Source organism: Myotis brandtii, unplaced genomic scaffold, assembly GCF_000412655.1.
Source record: "Myotis brandtii unplaced genomic scaffold, ASM41265v1 scaffold266, whole genome shotgun sequence".
In the NCBI taxonomy this organism is placed as follows: Eukaryota; Metazoa; Chordata; class Mammalia; order Chiroptera; family Vespertilionidae; genus Myotis; species Myotis brandtii.
The window spans coordinates 1,544,996-1,556,337 of record NW_005360124.1 but is presented as its reverse complement, the minus strand read 5'-3'; the positions used below and the strand labels follow the sequence as shown (position 1 = coordinate 1,556,337).

The following is an 11,342-nucleotide window of genomic DNA, read 5'->3' as shown; positions in this document are numbered from 1 at the left end:
AAAAAATGCAATTGGAGGAGGAAGGAGGCAAGGCGAGTGCAGGGAGCAGATAGGTTCTTCCTTTACACCTTCCTGTCATTAGAAGTAAATCTTTCCCAGGACATCCTCTCTGCAAAAACTCCTCTTTGAACCTCATTGGCCACAGGTAGGTCAAGACTAAGGGCTGAATTCAGTTGCACAGATCAATGGCTTGTTATCAAAGACCTAGACAACTGGGATTCCACCATCAGGAAAAAGAAAGGGAAAGCAAATGGCTTTAGGGAAAGAAAATTATGTCAAACTCACCTTATGAACCATCATAGCCTCTGTTTTCTTATTTGCAACCTCCCTTTAAAGGTTGTTGAAGACAATAAATTGAAGTGGCATGTAATCATTGCTCTTTGTTCCTTTGTATGCAATGCATCCTTTTTTTCTCAGGCATCTTTAAAATGGTCTCTTTATTGCTGGTCTTGAGCAATTTGATTATATGTGATTTGATATACTTTTATTCCTATTCTTGTGCTTGGATTTCTTAGATTTGTGGGCTTATAGTTGTCATCAATTTGAGTTTTTTAAGTCATTATTGTTCAAATATTTATTCTGTTCCCCCTATGTACCAGCTAGAAATTCCAATTTTACTTATATTAAGCTGCTTAAAGCTTGCTCATGGCTCACTGAGTTCTTTTTATGTTTTAGATTCTTTTTTACGTTTCAATTTGGATAGTTTCTACTACTCTGTCTTCTACTTCCTTTAGCCTTTCTTCTGCAATGTCTAGTTTTTTATTATTTTTTATTTGTACCATGTGTGTCAGTCTTGGATCAATATCCATTGATTGATTTCTCTCCTCATTATGGATCATATATTTTCCTGTTGCTTTGTATGCCTGTAAATTTAGATTGGATGCTAGACATTGTGATTTAATCTTGTTGGATGCTAGATATTTTTGCATTCCCAAACATATTTTTAAATATATTTTTATTTATTTCAGAGAGGAAGGGAGAGGGAGAGAGAGAGAGACATATCAATAATAGGAGAGAATCATTGATCGGCTGCCTCTTGCATGCCCCACATTGGGGATCGAGTCTGCAACCCCGGTATGTGCCCTTGACCGGAACTGAACCTGGGGCCCTTCAGTCCGCAGGCCGATGCACGATCCACTGAACCAAACCAGCTAGGGCCCAAACATATTTTTGAGCTTTGTTTTGGAGTGTGATTATATTGCCTTGAAGCAGTTTGATCCTTTGGTGTGTTGCTATTAAGATTAGGCTGTACCAGACCAGTGGTTACTTTAGAATTAATGATTCCCTAGTACCAAGGCATAAACTACTGAGTACTCAATTCCCCCTGAATCATGAGGATTTTACTCTGCTTTGTAGGAACAGTACTAGTTCTGGTTCTGTGTGAGCACTGGGCACTATTTTCACTGATCCTTTTTGGACAGTTCTTCCCCGGCCACAGATAGTATCCTCACATGCATGCACTGATCAATACTCATTTGAATACTTGAGGGGCACCCTCTGCAGATCTCCAGAGTTCTCTCTTCTCTGGCATTCTGTCATTTCCACTCTAGCCACCTTGGTCTCCCCAGACTCTCCACTCTGTCTTTTCAAGTTATGGAACATACTGGATTCTACCTTGGTTCCCCGCTCTTTTCCATGAATTAACGTTGGTGATCATAGGACTCACAATTATTTCTCATCTATTGGGGATCACTGTCCTTCATTGCTTGTTATCTAGTATCTTGAAATAATTGTTTTATATATAGTTAAGCCATTTTTTGGTTGTTTCAGGTGAGAAGGCAAATCTCTTTCCTGTCACGCCAACTTGCCCAGAAGTAGTAGCCAGTTGCCATCTCTCTTGGTAACAAATATGCTGTTTGAAAAATCTATCAGTGAACCATTTATAAACTGCAGTAAAGAAAACATGTTCTCCCTTCTCATTAGAATAGCTGCTCCCTGTGAAAACTCCCCTCTTTTTAATTAAATAACTTACATTTAAATAATACTTCTAAAATTAAAGTTTTCCTGCTTGCACAAGATTATTACTTAAGTCGGAGAGTAGATTTTCTTCATCTCCAGTGAATATTGAGCGAGAGGAAATTATCTTAGCTTTCCTGCTACCTCTGAGAGATTCCCCCGGCTCCAAACGTGAATTGGTTCAAGAAGGCTTTGGAGAAAGATGTGCGGACAGAATATTAATAAGGCTTTTCACAGTTCACGTTTTTCCCAGTCTTTGTCCTTTGGTCAGGGACAGAACACCTTGGATGGATAAATGACTGAATTAATCCAAGATAGTATCATCTTTCTTAGCCAGGCCTCTTCAATATGTAGATACTGAGTGAGACATGTCCTTTTCCCTAAAGAAAACCTCAAATCTGGAGAGTAGAAATAAATGAATCATCTGATTCTAGGTAGCGTGATACATGTTGTGAAGACTAGAAATAAATTGATTTTTACTGGGAGGTGAGATAAAATCTGGAAAATTCTTTGGAAGAAATAATATTGACCTAGGTCTTCAAGGCAGAATTACAGATGGGGTGTTGTTGAAATGAAAGACTATAGCGAATGACTGAAGTTATAAACAAGACCAGATGGCCTGATTACAAGTGCTTCTTGGGGAGAATGTGTACCTTCTCATTGCGCCCTCCATCATGCCTCATGATGCTAGGCACTTCTAGGTTCTTACTGATTATAATTGACCAAAAGGAGGTTCCAAAGAAGATTGTATCATATTCTTCTTGGAAGTCTTTGAAACTGAAGATACTATCCACTGTAGTGGATCTTGCAAATGGAGACCACTCCTAAGTCCAAGCATGCCTTGATTTCATCTCCCAACTCTCCATAAAAGTTTCCTAGAATTCTGTCCTCATGTAGTTATTTTCTATTTCTGCTTGATCTGTTAGTCCAGATATGAAGAACTATAAAACCCTTAGGCATTCACTTTGTATTGTATACAGATGTTGAATTACAACATTGTACACCGGAAACACATGATGTTACATAGCAATTTTACCTTAATTTAAAAAGAAAACTTCAACAGATTGTTACAACAACCTAACCTGATATTAGATATTTATAAAGACATGAAAAACACCAGGACAAATCCCCCTGCAGATCTTCAGCAGCCTCTCTTGGTGATCATTCCACTGGTTGTCATGAGAACTTAGTTCAGGCACTTAACCTGAGGAATACTACCTTCCAGAGGAAAACAAATTCCACAGTGGGCTCCACTAAGAGAATTTTCAAACACAAAGTTGCTTGTGATATGAGACAACTTCGCAAGTTCTTTTCATGCTAATGGAGGCAGAGCAGTGTTGCTTTACCTAGTACTAGAGGCACCTCCCACTATTAGGTCCCCAAGCTGGACTGCACATCTGAATAGCTCGCAGTGCTTTCTTCAAAATCTTGATTACTAGGCCTCACCTTAGATACCCTGATTCAGTATCTCTGGGGATGAGAATGGGAATTTATGTTTTTAATGAGTTTCTTAGGTGAGTCTGATGTGCAGTCAAATTTCAGAATCATATTGGCCTTGCACAGCAGCATTTACAGAAGTAGCTAAGGACATAACATAGTCTCATCTATGCTAAGATTCAAGTGGTAGCATTATAAAAGATCTTAATTCGCAAGTTGCAAAACAGGTAAGATGCTGTTAACTTTTTTTCAAGCTTGACCCCTTATTTGCCTGATGGAAATGGTATTACAGTAATTCATGGATTTTTAGGACTTCCAGTGGGGATGACACTTTGAATTTTAATCATTAGTACATTCTCCTTACCATCAGAAACTAGATTCATTGAACCATGGCATTTCCAAAATATTATTTGAGGCTCTCTCCTCTCTTCTAGAGAATTTAGCATGGCTCATTCTCTAGCTAAGCTTTATCAAAGGCACCACAGGCTTGAGGGAGGGATAGAAGAAGCAGCGGGTTCAAATTGATGTGACAAGTTCCTGGACAAGCCAAGAGCAGAGCAGGGATGCCTCCCTCCTGCAGGGAACCAGGGCTCCCCAGCGGTCTGGCAGTCTCGGCAGACCCCTGCTGGCCTTCTCTGTCACTGCATGGTTGTATATCTGTGTGGGTGACTGCTGGAGGCCCTGCCCAGGAAAAGCAAGAAAAGGCTTGTGAGGAGTCAAACAGCTTGTCAAGGTATCCTTGTGGGTGTCTATATTGAAGTGTCACAGTATGAAGGCATTTTATTAGCAGCTATTTTAGAATCCTAACACTGAAATGGAACAGTTTCTTCCCTACATGGCACTTCCAGGCTGGCTTCCTCCCTCACAGCCCTATGACAGCAGCAGCCATCTCCTGGGGGTGGAGAACATGACGCTGGGTTCCTTAAACAGCAGAGCCTGGCTATGTGGCCCACGCCCTCAGCCCTGGAGATAATTTGGTTCATTCACATGTTGCTGATGACGGGGATACGGCAGCGGAGGCTGAGGAGGATTTGAGGCTCTAGCCCCGCCCTTGCATACAGCACAGAAACCTTCCTGGGTTTTGCAAGGGTTTTAAAATGATTGATGCTCAATTTTAAGGGCAAAGGAGGAGCATTCAGCCCAAGGTGAAATTGCAGAGGGAGCTAAGCCAATTGCAGCTACCACAAACGCTTGAATTCTTCCCAGCTCTTTGAGGGAAAGTCATTAATTTCTTCTGGAAAAAGCATTAGGCTTTATTGTAGGAAACAATGGTGACCTTAAAAGACTCATGTTAATGTCTTAGAGGGTTGATGTTGGGGTCTTGTAAGAAAGACTAACATTTATTGGCCTCCTTTTATATATCAGCTTGATGTGTAACCTCCTTAACCATCTTTAACAATAGACAGATGAGGAGAAGAGAAGAAGAATACTCAGAGAAGGCAGGTCACTTTCCTGGGGTACCGTAGCTTATCCAGGTGGCAGAGCTGGCACCCGAACCTGTTCTCAAGCATGAAAGCCAGGCTCTCCCACTCTGAACCTCCCCAATGCCCTCAACACAACCTCGGCTCCTCTAGTCTTCTCCTTGGGAAATGGAGAAGAGTCACCTGGTGGATTCTCTGCCCTTAGTGGTCATTACAGGTGCATCTGGGACATGGGCTCACTGCATAGGACAAAGTCCTATAGCTTTACTGGCTGATGGAGGAAAAGGAATACCTTAAATTTCAGAACCATGACCTTTGAAATTGGAAAAGTGCCTCAGGAACAGCCAGTCTGACCTTCTTAAGGAAGAAACTTGGATTCTTTCCAGACTCCATGACTGGCTAGTATGCTGAGGAATAGGGAACCAGCAGACAGCAGACCTGGATCTACTCTCACCTGCAATGTGTATGCAGTGTGTAGCTCTGAGAGTATCTAACGTCTCTGAACCTTACTTTCCATCATGCAAAATAGCAAGCAAGTCTGCTCTACCAGCTACTCAGTACTGTCTTACAGCCGCCATGGGACGTGTGAATTATATGTGTATATGTTATTGGTGGTGGTGGTGGTGGTGATGGTGAACAGGGATAAGGTGGAATCCTGTGGCACATGCTAGGCTCTGCCTTCCAGGTTTGGAGGAAAACTCTCTTGGTTAAACATCCCTGGGTGGTGGTGGTGGTGGTGGTGAACAGGGATAAGGTGGAATCCTGTGGCACATGCTAGGCTCTGCCTTCCACGTTTGGAGGAAAACTCTCTTGGATAAACATCCCTGAATCTGGGATGGGTTCTGATCTTTATAGAATAGTCTCTGGGAGTTGCCTTCAGGGCACATACATGGGCCATCACACTCTCCAACTCTTCATGTGTCCTGAATTTATTGTGTACACTCCACAAGTGTTTTTCAGCCACTCTTTTCTTTATAATTAATGATAATTATTTTTACTTATTTATTATTGATTCTAGAGAGAGAGAGAAAATATCAATTTGTTGTTCCACTTATTTATGCATTCATTGGTTGATTCTTGTATGTGCCCTGACCAGGGATTGAATCTGCAACCTTGGTGTATCAGGATGATATTCCAACCAACTGAGCTACCTGGCCAGGGCTACAGCCATTCTTCATACATTATTGGTCAATCCTCCTAGCTAGAGTGATGTGTATGAAGCTTTTGAGAAGGTCAAAGGACTTCTCTAATCCATACTGCCTGCTGATCTGGACTCTGTGTTTCTTATACTATGCTATGCACTTAAAGGCAATGTTAGCTGCCACTACAGAAAGCATATTTTAATATTCTGTGCGATATGCTTTGTTTGTCTCTTTGTGGTTAGTCCAGAACTATCACTTGCTTACCTTTTGTCAGCCATTATGAGTCATAACTATTTGTCTGGGCATGAAACACATGTCATAAAGGGGTACCTCATGGCATTAGCCACACACACTGCAGCACAAGTTCAACTTGGGTAACACAGACAGAGCTCTGCCCTTCAGCAGTCTGATGAAGCCTAAGGACTCTTTCCCCAAATAAGGCTTTAAATATGCAAAATAAAATGCAAAGAGTTATAAAAGAGCATTGTTACATTAAAGTACAGTTAGAGCATGTTAAATATGTGGTTTTGTTAAAACATTAAAGATCTGATGGCAGATCTAATAACCCCTGTAATTTCAAAGTAGCAAACATAAGTGATGTTTTGAGATAACTGCAACAATAATGTGATATGAAAATAACAGGTGACAACTTCACATATTCATCCGATACTCCTGTGGTTTGTTGCCTACGTTAATAATTAAAGTAAACGTTAACTTTTTGTTTAATATTATTGAAAATTAGACTCAATCCAAATGTATAGAACTCTATGAATTCTATCTATGGATCCTTTGATGGTCTGTGCATTACAGGCAAGTAACTCCTACTTTAGAGTGTTGCAGAATAGTGCAGGCATGCTCATTCATCAGGGGTAAAGTCCGCTGGCTGAGAGCATCTGGAGCAGGTGGGAAAGCATACAGAGCAGATCTCAGCAGCCAGACTTTCTGGGTTTGAATTCCAGCTCCACCTCTTACTTAACTATGTGACCTTGAACAAGTTGCTTAGCCTCTCAACAGCCAGTTTCTTCAACTGTTAAATGGCAACAACCATAATACTTTCTCAAATTGCTATTGTAAGGATTAAATGCACTTTAAATAGTGCACAGTCTGTTCAGAGTGGGCATTTTATGGGTCAGCTATTATTATAATTATAATAATAATTATAATATAATTATAATAACATTTAAAAAGACTATCTCATAGTATTGGGCTGAATGAGCCCTGGGCAGGGCAGTGGTAAGCTGGGCATGCACATAGTGCTATTTACTAGCTGTGAGTTCAGCTTACATCTCTCTACTTCTCAAGGATACCATGGGGAACTTTTCCAAGAGTCTTGATGAAATCAATGTACTTCATGCCCATGGCAATCTCCCATCTTCTATCCTGCTAGTTCACCTAACAGGAGCTGGGTAATCATTTGCTATGACTAAATCTTGATAAAGTCACCCTTGCTCCTGGTCACCACCACTTCCTTTTCCAAGTGCTTTCAAGCCATTTTTAAGTGGCTGCTGTTAAAGTTTAGTCCGGGACAAAGGTCATGTTCAGTTTTCAGTTGTTTCTGGAGTCCTGCTTCTTCACTCTGTTTCAAAAATCATATCACCTTTGTCCATCTCCCTTCATCATCTTTGCTTCTTCTTTTTCCCTACTTCCTACAGTCTGCATGAATACCGAATTTAATATTGTCAAGGGGACTAGGTCAGGTCATTATTTAACAACGTCTGGAGACACACAGTCTTTTTAAAAAACAACTTTGAGCTCTCTATTTGTCTCATCTCCTTTGGATTTCAAATTCCTCTTGACTATATTTGTTCCATATTTTCTAGATTTAAGATCAATTCCCTTGACAGAACAGAAAGAATCAAATTAGGAACTGCATAATTAATTCACTCAGCAAATACTTGGAGCACCTTATGTGCACTTAGAGAAAAAAGTGAGCAAAAATAGACACATCTTAGCCTAGTGGAGTTCAGGTTCCAACTGTAGAGCCAGGTATTAATAAAATAATCCCAATATATGTAAGTAAGAACTGTGATAAATATCATGAAGCAGACGTCCTGAAGGCTACCAGAACCTATAAGAAGGGAATCTGACATGGTATAAGAGCTCCTGAAAGACCAGAATCTTTGGGTGAATCTTACAGGTTGGGTTAACTAGACCAAAAGAAGAGGAAAGCACACTCCAGGCAGAGGAAATAACAGGGAAAAAGCCCAATGGCAGAAGGAGCAGAGCATGGTGGAGGAAATGAAAGATGGCCAGTATGCTGGGCACGGAGCATGAAGTGCAAAATTCAGTTGGAGAAACAGAAAGTCATGTAGGACCTTGTCAGACATGCTAAGGATTTTTCATTATCATGAAACAATGGGATGTTTCTAAGAGTTTTAAGCAAGATGTGGGATGGTGCTACTCTGGAGAGCGAGAGCAGCTATAAGCAGCAGGATTAAGGGCCCTTGCAGAAGCTCAGGAGAGAAACAGTGTTCCGGTGGTCAAGGGTGATGCCAGTGGAGATAGGGCCAAGTGAAGAGAATTATAAGCTATTTAGGAGGAAAAATTGTAAGACCTAGAGGTGGATTGGGCATGGAAGTGGAGGATGTGAAATAGATTTCTGACTGGCATAATCAGAAAGATGATGAAATCATTCATGGTCTTGGTTTTGGAATGAGCTGGGGAGAGACTAAGAATTCAGTTTGGCATTGAATTCGAGGTAATTTTACTAGTAAGTCATCTATATTTCAAGGATGTCTCTAAAAAGTAAGAGAGCACTCAGAGGAGGGTGATCAAGAAGTCTGGATAGACTAGGGAACTGGGGGCATTGGGATGAGAGAAAGGATGACCTAAATGTGAACAAATTATCTCTCTTCTGCTATGCAGATGAAGACTCTAGTTCTAGAGGCCAGAACTGTTAGGTAGAAGTTTCATGAAATGGGTTTGGCACAGTGTAAACAGGAACTGCCTAAGAGTGAGAGCTATGGCATGGGCTTCCTTGCCAGGAGGAGTTCCTTGTCACTGGAGGGAAGTGTCCAAGCATAGGCTTTCTATCCTCCATGATACTATAGAAGGGGCTCAGTGTTTTGTAACTTGTGAAACCCAGTAATGTTATGGAGAGGCTTCAGTAATTGATTCGATAAACAGCTGATGTAAATGTCATGTACTTATGTGTATTATAACCATTAATGAAACTACTAATACTAAGTACATTATTGCCATGAATAAAAACTAGTGGAAATCAACATGTTCATGTAGGTTGTATACAAGATTTTAAAACATTGGGCAACAGCAAAACTTTAATTTTTTTGTTTGATTTATAATATATAAATGTGACCAATTTGAAGCTTTAGAAATAAATTCATACTAATATGAGGCATGTTCACTTGATTTAGTTTGGGGGATTTTATTTTAAGATTGTATATGCTGTAGATAACTTGTAAAGATTTTTGTAACTCAAAGATTCCGTGATGTTTATTCTGACAATTAACATCAGCTTCCATATTCTCATTTCTGTCAATAATTTTAGCCCAAACATAAAGAATGTGACCAGATGTAGGTCCTCTGTGCACAGGGAGAAATTTACAAAGCACTTTGTTTCCAGAATCAAATATGGTTCTAACTTACTCTGTGCTCTCCAATAAGTCCTCATTCCACAACTCTCCTTGCTTCTTTCAAACTTGCCAAATTCATCTGAGCTCTCCAGGCATTGATTGTATGTGCATGGACTATTCTAAAAAAGTTTGAAGCTCGGTATCTCATTATACTTAAGACATAATTACTTAAGTAGCATAAGGACAATGCTCAATAGTTTCTCCATGTCATAGAGAAGAGAGTGCCCAAATGTTCATGGCTTTGAAGCACAACTGACTGTGAATAATAAAGTGGCAGCAGTTAAGAGAAAAAAGGGGAAATGGTAAGCAGATCAGAAAACCCAGAGAATGTCTGATTCAACTTTTTACCAGATGACTGCTTCACTATTCTCCAAACTTTCAGAAAAACTTACCAACTTTGCAGGAGAGAGAACATTCACCCAAGGATACACTTGGCCATAACAGTGTTCCCTAGTTGCTCATTCAGTGCTAGAACACCCAGTGTGTCCTCAGATACTCCCACTGCAATGAAGGAGAAATGAATAGAAATATGGTGGTCATTTTCAGCCCCTTGCTTAACATTCCAAGTTCCTCATTCCCAAACACATATACCTCAAAACCCTTTGTAAGAAGAAACAACATTAGCTTGCTAACAAATATAATACTCCTGTTATTAATCAGGTCAACTGTCTGTTTGCTAAATAATGATTTATATGAATTAAGTGCCTCCTGTGTGATCTGCATGTCATCTGGGCAAACCTGAATCTCCTCTGGCCTCTCCATGTGTAGGTCTCAATTGTGAAATGAGGATAGTGTTTGGATCAGGTGACTTCTGAAGTCCTTTAGCTTTAAAACTCTGTGGTCAATTTCCAATTCCACTGAATTGAATAAAAATATTTTCTGCACAGAAAAGACTTAGGGTCAATTCTGAAAGAATTTACAAATCTATCAACAAACAACACAAAGCTACAGCTACGTTCTTCTGCAGGAGGTGACATTTTACTTAGTGGTATTTTTTTAAATGTGTCTCTTTGTTCCCTGCTCATCAACCAACCCCCCTGAATCATTCAGAATTTTCTTCTGATGCATTTATTTCCTGGCCTTACAGATAAGAAGATTAGGTGACATCATTTTCTTCTACCCTTTCTCTTTTAGAGGAATATCCCTATAATAGTTAAAGAAGTTTATTAATTTATTAGCTTTATGTCAACTTTTATGGTTTCTTTGTCTTAGGTATATGTGTCCATGAAATACATAAAATGACAAAGGAATGCAAGAGTATACAAAACCTAATAACATCTCCTTCATGCCAGATGTATCTGCTATCATGTTGTGGATCGATTTTATCTGTGGATGACCATGACTCTCCTCATGACAAATATTATAGCATAATGAGGAAGCGAAGGAACCAGGGTAAACACAACCATGAAATGGTCTCCACTAAATAGTACAGCCAAGGCAACATGCCTTGTGCTTCTTGGCCCTGTTCAAGTAAAGTAAACATTGTCAACAGTTGTCAATGTCCTATTTAAGATCTGTTTTATAGAAGGCAATTTAGAGCTTCGGGAAATTAAAGGTCTTACCTAACTTGCAGCCAGATAGCCCAGGAGTTTTCTTTACCTTTTTAAGGCACAACACAAGGAGAACCCCAAACTTATCCCTCTCCACACTTCACTTGTAAGAGAACCGCCTTTTATTTCTTCAGCATGGAGACTGAGCAGGGTGGAGGATGAGATGATTTGGTAGAAGGTTTCTAGTTCAGAATAGTGATTTTTTTTCATATACCAACCTAGTTCAGTTTCTGTCTTCTCTTG

At 40.0% G+C, this 11,342-nt stretch overlaps 1 protein-coding gene and 1 long non-coding RNA gene across 4 annotated transcripts in view; one reads left to right on the top strand and one right to left on the bottom strand.

Moving 5' to 3' along the window:
* LOC102239700 overlaps nt 1–11,188 on the bottom strand; it is a 16,260-nt gene extending 5,072 nt beyond the window's left edge. The window contains exons 1-2 of the long non-coding RNA XR_313705.1: nt 11,112–11,188; nt 9,942–10,050 (exon numbers count right to left, since the gene is read on the bottom strand). This is a non-coding gene — a long non-coding RNA (uncharacterized LOC102239700). The remainder of the gene's footprint in view (nt 1–9,941; nt 10,051–11,111) is intronic.
* Nucleotides 1–11,342, top strand: part of NTRK2 (neurotrophic tyrosine kinase, receptor, type 2) — a 314,665-nt gene that overhangs the window by 259,887 nt on the left and 43,436 nt on the right. The window lies entirely within an intron of this gene.